Genomic DNA, 14,746 nt, shown 5'->3' on the forward strand with positions numbered 1-14,746 from the left:
GGGGTTGTCAATGACTCCATTCAGATTGAAGATTACTATGTGGCCATCTATTTCAAAGGAGTATGTTCCTGAAAAAGTATCCAATTTGAATTTTGATGTCTTCAGGAATGGTCTTCCAAGTAGGATTGATGATGACTTATCTGAATCATTGTGGGGCATCTCCAAGATATAAAAATCAGTGGAAAATGTGAGCCCTTTAATGTTCACCAAAACATCTTCAGCAACTCCAGCCACTGTAATAATGCTTTTATCTGCTAACACAAAACGAGCTGCCGACCTTTTTAAGGGAGGGAGCCTCAAAACATAATATATAGACAAAGGCATTATACTGACACATGCTCCTAAATCACACATGCAATCATAAATTACTACACCACCAATAGTACAACTAACTATGCAAGGACCTGGATCACTACATTTTTCAGGTAATCCTCCCATTAAAGCAGATATAGAACTATGGTGCACGAATTGTGAAACACACTTTTCACAACTCGTACCACTAACCAGCAAGTGCACTGGGTCATCCAAATAATACCTTACGTGAGTAAGGGTCGAATCCCACGGAGATTGTTGGTTTGAAGCAATCTATGGTTATCTTGTAAATCTTAGTTAGGAAGTCAATTGTGTTGATCAGTTGAATTGCGAATAAACAAAAGAGCATGGATTAAAGGTTACTTGTTATGCAGTAATGGAGAATATGTTGGAGTTTTGGAGATGCTTTGTCTTCTGAATCTCTGCTTTCCTCTATCTTCTGATTCACGCACGCACGTCCTCCTATGGCAAGCTGTGTGTTGGTGGATCACCGTTGTCAATGGCTACCATCCATCCTTCCAGTGAAAACTACGCTCACGCGCTCTATCACAGCACGGCTAATCACCGGTTGGTTCTCGATCCGGTTGGAATAGAATCCCTTGATTCTTTTGCATCTGTCACTAACGCCCAGCCTTCATGAGTTTGAAGCTCGTCACAGTCATTCGATCATCGAATCCTACTCGGAATACCACAGACAAGGTTTAGACTTTCCGGATTCTCATGAATGCCGCTATCAATTCTAGCTTATACCACGAAGATTCTGATTAAGAGATCTAAGAGATACTCATTCAATCTAATATAGAACGGAGGTGGTTGTCAGACACACGTTCATGGATTGAGGAAGGTGATGAATGTCACTGATCATCACCTTCTCCACAGTTAGGCGCGAATGGATATCTTAGATAGGAACACGCAAGTTTGAATAGAAAACAGAAATACTTGCATTAATTCATTGAGACACAGCAGAGCTCCTCACCCCCAAAAATGGAGTTTAGAGACTCATGCCGTCAAAGAGTACAAAGTTTTTATCTAAAATATCATGAGATACAAAATAAGTCTCTAAAAGTTGTTTAAATACTAAACTAGTAGCCTAGGTTTACAGAAATTGAGTAAACTATAACAGATGGTATAGAGATCCACTTCTGGGGCCCACTTGGTGTGTGCTGGGGCTGAGACTTAAGCAATTCACGTGCATAAGGCCATTTTGGGCGTTCAACGCCAGGTTTAGATCCATTTCTGGCGTTGAACTCCAACTTTTAATCCTATTCTGGCGCTGGACGCCAGAATTAGGCAGAGAACTGGCGTTGAACGCCAGTTTACGTCGTCTATCCTTGAGCAAAGTATAGACTATTATATATTGCTGGAAAGCCCTGGATGTCTACTTTCCAACGCAATTGGAAGCACGCCATTTCGAGTTCTGTAGCTCCAGAAAATCCACTTTGAGTGCAAGGAGGTCAGAATCCAATAGCATCAGCAGTCCTTTTTCAGCCTGAATCAGATTTTTGCTCAGCTCCCTCAATTTTAGCCAGAAAAATACCTGAAATTACAGAAAAACACACAACTCATAGTAAAGTCCAGAAATATGAATTTTTCCTAAAAACTAATGAAAATAAATTAAAAACTAACTAAAACATACTAAAAACTAAATGAAATTAACCCCAAAAAGCGTATAAAATATCCGCTCATCAAACTACCTAAAGGAATAGTTTCTAATTCATTAATTTTGTCTTTATGGATACATAAGTCTTTTAGAAACTTTGCATATTTAGGTACCTGCTGAATAACATCAAAAAGGGGAACAGTTACTTCAACCTTTTTGAATATCTCTACCATTTTAGGATTGGGTTCCAGCTGCTTCCTGGGCTTTCTCGCAAGTTGTGGAAATGGAATGGGAGTGGTGTTTTCTGTGGTGCATGCGCTTTTTGGTGCTTCCTCCTGTGGTTGAGCTATCTCTTCTTCAGCTATGTCCTGTATATCCTCTTCCTCTTCAACATCTTCGATTTCTACCACTTCTTCAGCTGAGGCATATTCTGGTGAGCTTGGTTCCTCCTGATTCCTCTCCTGCAGTGTGGTTCCGGAGCTCAGGGTGATAGCATTAATGCCTCCCTTTGGATTGGGTAATGGTTGAGAGCGGATTCCAGTGGTGCTTGAAGGTTGGTTACTGGAATTTTGTGCTGATCCAAGCTGTGTCATAAAAGCTTGCAGAGTAGAGGTGAGACCATTCAGACCGGCGTTAATACTATTCATGATGTTGTTTTCCATGGTTTGTTGTCTTTTCTCAAAAGATTGTAGTAGATCTTCATTAGAAGATAACGAAGAATGAGTAAATTGAGAGGTCTGCTGCTGATTGTTCTATGGTCCTTGGTTCTGCCTCAGGTGAGGTGCTCTGTAAGGTTGATTTTGCTGCCTGTTATTGTTATTGTTCCACCTCTGATTTTCCTGATTATCTCTGCCTCCTCTGTTATTATTGTCCCTCCAATTCTAGTTTGAATTGTTCTGCCATCCATGGTTATTATTTTCACTTTGATTGTACCCTTGGTTGGGGCGGTCATAGAAGTTGTGAGTGGATGCCACCATGTTGTCTTCTTGTTGGAGCTACGGGCATTCATCGGTGTAATGGCTATAATCAGCACAAATTTCGCAAATTCTTTGTGGGACTAGTTGTTGGTTTTGCTGTGGTAGAGGAGGTTGAGCTTGCTGAGCTTGTTGATTCAACTGCATTTGTTTCAGCAAGTTGGTCATTTCATAGATGCCTTGAGTTAGAGCAGCAGTCTCTCTGCTAGAAGATACTTCTGCAATAGCTTTTGAACGGCCTTGCTTTTGTCTGTGGTTCCTAGTGGATTCAGCTAAATCACTGATCAATTGCCAAGCTTCATCAGTGGTCTTGTACTTCTTCATAGACCCATTGCTGGCACTTTCCAGTATGGTCTTATCTTGGGGCCTCATACCCTGTATAATATAGCTGAGTAGCATGATCTTGTCAATCATGTGGTGGGGGCATGCTTCCAAAAGATTATTGAAGCGCTCCCAGTATTCAAAGAGAGTCTCATTGTCATCCTGAACAATTGTGGAGATATCCTTCCTTAGCTTATCAGTAACTTCAGATGGAAAGAATTTCTCCAGAAACTCCTTTCTGAGTGTATCCCAGTTGGATACATTTGCTAGAGGTTGAGTGTAGTACCACTCTCTTGCTTTTCCCTCAAGAGAAAACGGAAAAGCTTTCAGCAGAATTGAAGTTTCATCAGTGCCATCACGCCTGACAGTAGAACAGGCTGCCTGGAAATCTCTCAAGTGCTTGATAGGCTCTTGAGCAGGTAGGCCATGAAACTTGGGCATCAAATTTAGCAGTGCGGGCTTTATTTCAAAATCTGTAGCTACCGCCGGATGATGCGCTTGAAACGGTTACATTGTAAAATCAGGGGCTCCTTCCTCCTGGATGGTAACTCTCCTAGCTGCCATGTTTTCTGCACGTAAAACAACCGAATCAGTAGAACGGGGGCTGGTTTCTTCCTCAGATTCACTTTTAGATCCGCCCTCAGAGCGGGCTAACCGACGCTGTTCTCGCCTTATTCGTGAAATTGTCCTTTCAATTTCAGGATCGAATATTAGCAAGCGCGGATCAGGAAGTGAACGCGTCATTTGACGGAAGAAACATGCAGCTCATAGTAGCAAAATAAAATAAAATGAAAATAAATAAATTCTAATTAATAAAATTAGCACTCTATTGCAACTCCCCGGCAACGGCGCCAAAAATTCATGAGACGCAGAAGCTGGTGAATTAAAAATTATTAAAATGGTTAGTTGCAATTATAGTTCTTAACTCACCGAAAATCTGCCTATCAATTTAAAAGTATGTCACAGAGAGTTTAAATTAAAAATTACTGGGAGTTTAAATTAAAAATCCCAGGTCGTCTCCCAACGAGTTGCAGAAAAGTGTGCTATCTTATTAATCAGATGTTCCAAGAAGTTGAGATAAGTAAATTGGAATGTAAATTGAGGAAATTTAAATAATATGAATAAAAGCCTTGACTGGGAGTTGATTGGTTGGAATTTCTACTATTGATGGAGTGATTGTAAGATTAATTTATAATTAATGGTTGTTCTATTTGGTTATCCTTTACTAGGTAAGGGAAAGTCAAACAAGTTGGAATGCCAGATTTGTTCACAAGTTGCAACCCACTTAGTTCAAAGGGATTGGCATTGGTGACAGGATAACAATCTAACATTTAACCCAATTACAAATTTTTCCTTCAATCCTTCCAACTCAAGAGTTCCTTTTAATCAACTCCCCATCAAGTAAAGAAACTACTAACACATTGTAAATAATAAATTCATAGCACATGAAAGGGAATTAAAAGAAGACATGATTATTGGAATTGAAATTGAATTAAAAAGAAATAATCCTTGCATTAATTAATCATAAAAGTATTCAAATAACAAAATTGAACAAAACAAGGAACATGGAAGAATAAAACCAAGTTGAGAAAACGAACTAGAATGACGAAGTCTTGATGAGGAAATAACTCTTCTCAATGTTCCAATGCTAAGACCAATTGAAAATTAAAATTCTAAAACCTACAGAGAAAAACATAAGAGAGTAAAAACTAGATCTAAAACTGTCTCTGAATGAATGTGTTATTTGTTTCTGCATGTTCTCTGACTCTAGTCTACTGTTCCGGGCCAAAAACTGGGTCGAAATAGGGTCCAAAATCGCCCCCAACGAATTCTACAGATTATGCAGATCGCACATGTCACGCGATCGCGTCATCCATGCGGACGCGTCATTCGCGCTTTTCCTCGCCACGCGTTCGTGTCGTCCACCCTACCGCATCGCCAGAGCTTTTCCAATCCGCGCGGCTGCGTGAGCCATGCGGCCGCGTCACTGCGATTTGCTCTCCTTCGCGCGGTCGCGTGAGCCATGCGACCGCGTCACTTCTCGTTAGTTATCTCCTCAAATTCTTGTCTTCCTTCCATATTTGCTAGCTTCCTTTCCAATCTCCAACTCATTTATTTCCTGTAAAGTCTGAAACACTCAACACACAGATCACGGCATCGAATGGAATAAAGGAGAATTAAAAATAAATAATTAAAGTCTCTAGGAAGCAGTTTTCAAACATGTAATAAGTTCAGGAAGGAAATCTAAATGCATGCTAATTTAATGAATAAGTGGGTAAGGATCATGATAAAACCACACAATTAAACACAATATAAATCATAAAATAGTGGTTCATCAAGTGCCTTATATAACTGATGTGTTGGATCTAACACACTTTTTTCTGCAGCAATTTCTGAAAGATATACTTAAAGATCTGTGTGTCTATAATAATAAAGGAACTAATCAAGGCATTTATGAACTGAAGACAGAATACAGAAAAGCCGGGGATTAAGCAACCTTATGTTATGCTTATCAATTTGTTAACTCTCTTCAACCAAATATAGGTTACTCATTCCCGTTTGTCCATTCATTTTGGAGTTACAAAATGGAGCCAGTGTGCTTTTTGTTTGTGAAATTTTTTTAAACATGTATTGCCTTTCAATGAACTATCATAAGGTTTGAGATTTAAGAATATTCTAATAAATATTTTCTTCCTCTTCTTTATGAATTATGTTCTACAATATGCAATCTTAACTCTGGTCTAGAATATGCTATTCTCTGTCCACTAAAGCAACATTTACATTCTTTAGGTTCATTATTTAGGTAGAAACGTAGATGAAATTCTATAGCATTATGTCCTGACTCTGAGACTTAGCATTGCAATCTTTTCGATAAGGACTGTACTTGCTTATACAAGTTTTGGGGTCTAATCTTGATTATGAAGCCGTGTTAAAACTTAAGAGACCATTTTATTCCAAGCAACTCTACTTTCTCAGAATTGGATTGCGTGGTTGTCTTAATTAAAATATGGGTTAATACTCAAATTCGTCCCTGAAAGATCACGCGATCTTTATTTTTGTCCTCGAATGATTTTTTTAATCAAATTAGTCCCTGAAAGATAAAATGTAAGTCAAATTAGTCCTTTCGTCAATGGGATGATGATGTGGCACGCCACGTGGCAGGCAAGTGACACGAGGCATGCCACGTGTCACTTGACATGTAAAAAAGTTTTTTATAGTCAAAATAGTCCTTGAAAGTCCAGACGTAAGTCATTTTCATCCCTCAAATTTTAAAAATTAGTCAAACTAGTCCTTATATAATTTTTTTTATTTTTTCTTCATAATATTAAATTTGAAATATTTTTTGATACTACTAATTTTAATAGAAATGTAATTGACAAACAAAGCATTAGTAATTGTATCTTTTCTTCACCAATGAGCTATAGCTCAAATGGCATAATCTCCCCATACTCAATTAAGAGGTTGCGGGTTCGAGTTTCATATCTTTGGTAAAAAAAAAAAAAAAAAAAATTGTATCTTTTCTTCTTAAAATTTTTTTCAATAAAATTATCTCTCTCCTTTAATTCTTCTCAAAATCTCTCTTTTTCTTTTCTATTCTAAAACCTTTTTCTAACATTATTACATTTTGCTGGAATACATATATATATATATATATATACTCAAAATTGAAATGTATGTATTTATTAACCTAAACAAAGTTATATGCTCAAAATCAAAATTTGTGTATGTTAACCTAAACAAAGTTATACCACTATATAAATAGATATGCTTCGTATTAAAATAAAATTCCTTTTGTTTTAAATGAAATATTTAAAAATTATATTAGAATATTAAGATTCAAAAAGTAATTCCATAAATCAGTTTTTCAATTATTGAGTGTTACTATATAAATTAAACAATAATAAAAATTATAATTTTAAAAAATTTAAAAGATTTAAAATTTAAAATAATTACTATATTATTTAGTAAAATTTAAAATATTAAAATTTTTAAATATATAATCAACAATAATTTGATAAACTCATTTAAATAAAAAAATTCACATAAAAATTACAATTTGAAAATGTAAAATTTTAAAATACAAATGACAAAATAACTTTATAAAAATTTAATTATTTTTATTATTTTATGTAAAGAGAATTTTGTTTATTAAGGTTTAAAAAATAATATTAAAATTAGTAGTATAAAAAACTATTATAAATTTAATATTATAAAAAAATTATATAAGGACTAGTTTGACTAATTTTTAAAATTTGAGGTATGAAAATGACTTACGTTTGGACTTTCAAGGACTATTTTGACTATAAAAAACTTTTTTACATGTCAAGTGACACGTGGCGTACCACGTCATCATGTCACGTGTCACTTAACGTGACACGTCATTGTCCAACTGACGGAAGGACTATTTTGACTTACATTTTATCTTTTAGGGACTAATTTGATTAAAAAAATTATTCGGGGACGAAAGTGAAGATCGCGTGATCTTTCAGGGACTAATTTGAGTATTAACCCATTAAAATATAGATGCAAATTTTCTTTTAAACATTATAATTTTTCACCAATCAGCAGGATGAAATATTTTCCAAAAACCATGTAACATGGTACACAATTGATTTATTTTTCAAAAAAAAAAAAAAGAATACCTAATATGCCAGGTTACCGCTAACAAAACAACCAAGGAGAGCAAAAACTTAGATGCATGAGAAAGTTACTATTGATATGGGTATAACAAATACAACGAATCTTTTTATTCTATATGTTGGTTAAGTACATATGTGAGTCGATTATATTTATCCGACAGAAGAAAGAAAAAACATTATGATTCACAAATATCACTGTCCAACGGAAAATGCACATAAAAATGTTACATAACTACACAAAAATGTTGTAACTAATGTACCCCCTCCGAAAAGGTCACTTGTAATAGTTTCATATTGACTGAACCGATCCCAATTTACAAAAGCTGAGGAATTATATATTTTTTGCAGTATCTCTCTTTTGTGACTCTCCAGCAATGCACGCAGCAGCCAACCTCTCTTCCAGTGCTCGGGCTCCTCTTTCTCTGCAACAACAGAATCAGTTAGAAGGGAATGTTTAAGAAGAATTATTACTAAACAAGGTAAATATACAAATGATTTAGTTGAAGAAACCAATAAAACTGATAAAAGTGAAAAATAACTGATGAGGACCTGCTCCTGTTTAATATGTGCTTACAAGTAACTCTCCTTTGTTGAAATGTAGTATAAGGCACTAGCGGTGATGAATACACAATGGTTATCCATCGGGTACATGAATGACTTCGTGTATTCTATACAATGGCTATCCATGGAATGGCAGGAACACTACAACGTTACACATAAAAAGAGAAAAAAGGGATAACAAATTTGAGTCAGACTAAGCAAGTGTAAATGATCCCATAAGTCTATTACTACCAGCATTCAGTACTACGGTTAACCGATACAACTGGGCATTCCATTGATAGAAATTCAAAAGGCAGAAAGTCCGAAGGAAGTTAAATGTTAACGAAAAGTAGGCAACCAAGTCTGGTTGAAAGCGCTGTGACAAGGAAAGTAAAGTTCACAAAGACAGAGACGGATAAACCAGCTACTCATGATCCTAGGCGAGTTCGAAAACCAAAAACAGCAAAAGGGAATTTATGAACAAATTTATGGATTCTAATCAATTCAACACAGCCAATGCTTGAACCACATAGAGCAAGAAGCAATACACCATTTTGGATACAACATAATGCAACAGAGCAAAAACAACAAAATTCATACCTATGATGAGACCCCAACTAGAACAGCAGCAGCCTCCAGTCCGGCCTTCGACGGAGCGGTTGACGGTAATACGCAACCAACGCGGGATAAGACACGACGCCGCAACTTCAATCGTATAGGGTTTCCAGTGTTGACCCTCCGCCACATCAACCCTTCAGCGGCTTTATCCCTCTCACAGAAACCTAGGTCTTCGTTTCTGGGGATAACATCTTCCTCAATTGATCACCCTCCATGGATGCAGGCTGACATCGCTTCTCCTTTTTTTTCTTTCCCATTCACAGAGTAAAAAAAAACTTTTTCTTTGGATACTGATGAGCGGATAATTTATACGCTTTTTGACATTGTTTTTAGTATGTTTTTAGTAGTATCTAGTTACTTTTAGGGATGTTTTCATTAGTTTTTATGTTAAATTTACATTTCTGGACTTTACTATGAGTTTGTATATTTTTCTGTGATTTCAGGTATTTTCTGGCTGAAATTGAGGGACTTGAGCAAAAATCAGATTCAGAGGTTGAAGAAGGACTGCTGATGTTGTTGGATTCTGACCTCCCTGCACTCAAAGTGGATTTTCTGGAGCTACAGAACTTGAAATGGCGCGCTTGCAATTGCGTTGGAAAGTAGACATCCAGGGCTTTCCAGCAATGTATAATAGTTCATACTTTGGCTAAGAATAGATGACGCAAACTGGCGTTCAAACGCCAGCTTTCTGCCCAAATCTGGCATCCAGCGCCAGAAAAGGAGCCAAAACCAGAGTTGAACGCCCAAACTGGCACAAAAGCTGGCGTTCAACTCCAAGAAGGACCTCTGCACATGTAACATTCATGCTCAGCCCAAGCACACACCAAGTGGGACCCGGAAGTGGATTTACGCATCAATTACTTACTTCTGTAAACCCTAGTAGCTAGTTTATTATAAATAGGACATTTCACTATTGTATTTGACATCCTGAGTTTTATCTTCGAATCATAGTAGTCTTGGTTACTCCGGTTCCCCTCTGGGGCCGAGACCAATAAACTCCGTTATCACTTATGTATTTTCAACGGTAGAGTTTCTACACTCCATAGATTAAGGTGTGGAGCTCTGCTGTTCCTCAAAGATTAATGCAAAGTACTACAGTTTTCTATTCAATTCATCTTATTTCGCTTCCAAGATATTCATTCGCACTTCAATCTGAATGTGATGAACGTGACAATCATCATCATTCCCTATGAACGCGTGCCTGACAACCACTTCCGTTCTACATTAGATTGAATGAGTATCTCTTAGATCTCTTAATCAGAATCTTCGTGGTGTAAGCTAGAATGATGGCGGCATTCAAGAGAATCTGGAAGGTCTAAACCTTTTCTGTGGTATTCCAAGTAGAATTCAATGATTGAATGACTGTGATGAGCTCCAAACTCGCGATTGCTGGGCGTAGTGACAAACGCAAAAGGATAGTAAATCCTATTCCAGCATGATCGAGAACCGACAGATGAATAGCCGTGCCGTGACAGGGTGCGTTGACCATTTTCACTGAGAGGATAAGATGAAACCATTGACAAGGGTGATGCCTCCAGACGATTAGTCGTGCCGTGACAGGGCATTTGGATCATTTTCCCGAGAGAAGACCGAAAGTAGCCATTGACAATGGTGATGTATCACATAAAGCCAGCCATAGAAAGGAGTAAGACTGATTGGATGAAGATACCAGGAAAGCAGAGATTCAGAGGAACGAAAGCATCTCTATTCGCTTATCTGAAATTCTCACCAACGATTTACATAAGTATTTCTATCCCTATTTTATTATATTATTTTCGAAAACTCCATAACCATTTGATATCCGCCTGACTGAGATTTACAAGGTGACCATAGCTTGCTTCATACCAACAATCTCCGTGGGATTCGACCCTTACTCACGTAAGGTATTACTTGGACGACCCAGTGCACTTGCTGGTTAGTTGTGCGAAGTTGTGAACCATGGTATTGGCATCATGTGTTTGGCGCCATTACCAGGGAAAGAAAGAGCGATGAATTTTACATAATCAAAGTGTAATCACAATTTCTGCGCTCCAAGTTTTTGGCGCCGTTGCCGGGGATTGTTTGAGTTTTCGGCAAGCTTTTGGTCCGGTAACATCAGTGCCAAGTTTGGATCTGGCAACAACACCAAGTTTTTGGCGCAGTTGCCGGGGATTGTTCGAGTTTGGACAACTAACGGTTCATCCTGTTGCTCAGATTAGGTAATTTTCTGTTTGTTTTGTTTTCAAAAATTTTTCAAAAAAAATATCTTTAAAAAATTTTTCTTTTGTTTTCAAAAAAAAATGTTTTCAAAAATAAATTATTCTATGGCTTCAAAATTTTTTTTAAGAATGAATTCTAGTGTTTCATGAAGCATGTGAAGCCTGGCTGGCTGCAAAGCCATGTCTAAATTCTTTTGGACTGAGGCTTGCAAACCATCAGCATAAAGGCAAGTTACATATTTGATAAGTAATGAGCAGTATATTCTGATATCTTGCTGAAGCTTGGCTGGCCATTGGCCATGTCTAGTGTTTTGGACCGGAGCTTTCATTGAAAGCTTGGCTGGCTGGTGAGCCATGTCTAATTCCTGGACTGAAGCTTTAGACTAAGAATGCAAGATTCCTGGAATTCATATTAAAAAAAAATTTGGAATCCTTATTTTTCTTTTTCAATTAATTTTTCGAAAAATCCAAAAAAAATTCGAAAATCATAAAAATCAAAAATATTTTTTGTGTTTCTTGTTTGAGTCTTGAGTCATATCATAAGTTTGGTGTCAATTGCATATGCATCTTGCATTTTTTTCGAAAATTTTCATGCATTCATAGTGTTCTTCATGATCTTCAAGTTGTTCTTGGTAAGTCTTCTTGTTTGATCTTTGTATTTGCATGTTTTGTGTCTTTTCTTGTTTTTCATATGCATTCCTGAATTCTTTATGTCTAAGCATTAAAGAATTCTAAGTTTGGTGTCTTGCATGTTTTCTTTGCATTAAAAATTTTTCAAAAATGTGTTCTTGATGTTCATCATGATCTTCATAGTGTTCTTGGTGTTCATCTTGACATTCATAGCATTCTTGCAAGCATCACATATTTTGATATAAAATTCTCATGCATTGCATCATTTTTCTTGTTTTTCTCTCTCTTCATTAAAAATTCAAAAATAAAAAAATATCTTTCCCTTTCTCTCTCATAAATTCGAAAATTAGATTTGACTTTTTTAAAATTTTTTAAAATCAAGTTGTTTTTATGAGTCAAATCAAATTTTCAATTTAAAAATCTTATCTTTTTCAAAAATCAAATCTTTTTCATTTTTCTTAGTTATTTTCGAAAATTATAAAAATATTTTTCAAAAATCTTTTTCTTATTTTTATATCAAATTTTCGAAAATAACAATAACAATTAATGTTTTGATTCAAAAATTTCAAGTTTGTTACTTACTTGTTAAGAAAGATTCAAACTTTAAGTTCTAGAATCATATCTTGTGATTTCTTGTGAATCAAGTCATTAATTGTGATTTTAAAAATCAAATCTTTTTCAAAAACTAATTTCTTATCATATCTTTTTCAAAAATTTGATTTCAAAATATCTTTTCTAACTTCCTAACTTCTTATCTTTTCAAAAATTGATTTTCAAAATTTGTTTCAACTAACTAACTTTTGTTTGTTTCTTATCTTTTTCAAAACTACCTAACTAACTCTATCTCTCTCTAATTTTCGAAAATATCTCCCTCTTTTTTAAAACTTTTTTTAATTAAGTAATTATTTCAATTTTTAAATCTTAATTTTCGAAAATTACTAACATTTTTCAAAAACTATTTTCGAAAATCACTAACTCTTTTTCAAAAATAATTTTCGAAAATTCTCCTTTTCTCTCATCTTATTCTATTTATTTATTCATCTACTAACATCTCTTCCTCACATCACTCACCAAATTCGAACCCCCTCCTCTATCTGTGTTCGAATTTTTTCTTCTTCTTCTCTTCTTCTACTAACAATAAGGAACCTCTTTACTGTGACATAGAGGATTCTTCTTCTTTTCTTTTTCTCTCCTCTTTCTTATGAGCAGGGACAGAGAAAAAGGCATTCTTGTTGAAGCTGATCCAGAACCTGAAAGGACTCTGAAGAGGAAATTAAGAGAAGCTACATTACAACAATCTAGAGACAACTTGATTGAAAATTTCGAACAAGTAAAGGAGATGGCAGCCGAACCCAACAACAATGCAAGGAGAATGCTTGGTGACTTTACTGCACCAAATTCCAATTTACATGGAAGAAGCATCTCCATTCCTGCCATTGGAGCAAACAACTTTGAGCTGAAACCTCAATTAGTTTCTCTGATGCAGCAGAACTGCAAGTTTCATGGACTTCCATCTGAAGATCCTTTTCAGTTCTTAACTGAATTCTTACAGATATGTGATACTGTTAAGACTAATGGAGTAGATCCTGAAGTCTACAGGCTCATGCTTTTCCCTTTTGCTGTAAGAGACAGAGCTAGAGTATGCTTGGACTCTCAACCTAAGGATAGCCTGAACTCTTGGGATAAGCTGGTCAAGGCTTTCCTAGCCAAGTTCTTTCCTCCTCAAAAGCTGAGCAAGCTTAGAGTGGATGTTCAAACTTTCAGACAGAAAGAAGGTGAATCCCTCTATGAAGCTTGGGAGAGATACAAAGGACTGACCAAAAAGTGTTCTTCTGACATGCTTTCAGAATGGACCATCCTGGATATATTCTATGATGGTCTGTCTGAGTTATCTAAGATGTCATTGGATACTTCTGCAGGTGGATCCATTCACCTAAAGAAAACGTCTGCAGAAGCTCAAGAACTCATTGACATGGTTGCTAATAACCAGTTCATGTACACCTCTGAAAGGAATCCTGTGAGTAATGGGACGCCTATGAAGAAGGGAGTTCTTGAAATTGATACTCTGAATGCCATATTGGCTCAGAACAAAATGTTGACTCAACAAGTCAATATGATTTCTCAGAGTCTGAATGGAATGCAAGCTGCATCCAACAGTACTCAAGAGGCATCTTCTTATGCAGAAGAAGCTTATGATCCTGAAAACCCTGCAATAGCAGAGGTGAATTACTTAGGTGAACCTTATGGAAACACCTATAACCCATCATGGAGAAATCATCCAAATTTCTCATGGAAGGATCAAAAGCCTCAACAAGGCTTTAATAATGGTGGAAGAAACAGGTTTAGCAATGGCAAGCCTTTTCCATCATCCACTCAGCAACAGACAGAGAATTCTGAGCAGAACCCATCTAGCTTAGTAAACTTAGTCTCTGATCTATCTAAGGCCACCGTGAGTTTCATGAATGAAACAAGGTCTTCTATTAGAAATTTGGAAGCACAAGTGGGCCAGCTGAGTAAAAGGATCACTAAAATCCCTCCTAGCACTCTCCCAAGCAATACAGAAGAAAATCCAAAAGGAGAGTGCAAGGCCATTGACATAACCAAAATGGCCGAACCCAATGAGGAGAGGAGAGGACGTGAATCCCAAGGAGGAAGACCTCCTGGGACGTCCAGTGATCAATAAGGAGCTTCCCTCTGAGGAACCAAAGGACTCTGAGGCTCATCTAGAGACCATAGAGATTCCATTAAACCTCCTTATGCCCTTCATGAGCTCTGATGAGTATTCCTCTTCTGAAGAGAATGAGGATGTCACTGAAGAGCAAACAGCCAAGTTTCTTGGTGCAATCATGAAGCTGAATGCCAAATTATTTGGCATTGATACTTGGGAAGTTGAACCTCCCTTGTTCATCAATG

The 14,746-nt window shown here is 36.5% G+C and overlaps 2 non-coding genes across 2 annotated transcripts; one reads left to right on the top strand and one right to left on the bottom strand.

Moving 5' to 3' along the window:
- The first annotated feature begins 3,294 nt into the window (after positions 1-3,294).
- Positions 3,295-3,402, top strand: LOC148545956 (small nucleolar RNA R71). The gene has a single exon (XR_015901684.1). It is a non-coding gene; the product is annotated as a small nucleolar RNA R71 (small nucleolar RNA).
- A 10,166-nt stretch (positions 3,403-13,568) lies between these two features.
- LOC148545957 (small nucleolar RNA R71) lies at positions 13,569-13,676 on the bottom strand. The gene has a single exon (XR_015900323.1). It is a non-coding gene; the product is annotated as a small nucleolar RNA R71 (small nucleolar RNA).
- Between the last annotated feature and the right edge of the window lie 1,070 nt (positions 13,677-14,746).

Source organism: Arachis ipaensis, chromosome B9 (genome assembly GCF_059453495.1).
Source record: "Arachis ipaensis isolate K30076 ecotype BB chromosome B9, ASM5945349v1, whole genome shotgun sequence".
Lineage (NCBI taxonomy): Eukaryota > Viridiplantae > Streptophyta > Magnoliopsida > Fabales > Fabaceae > Arachis > Arachis ipaensis.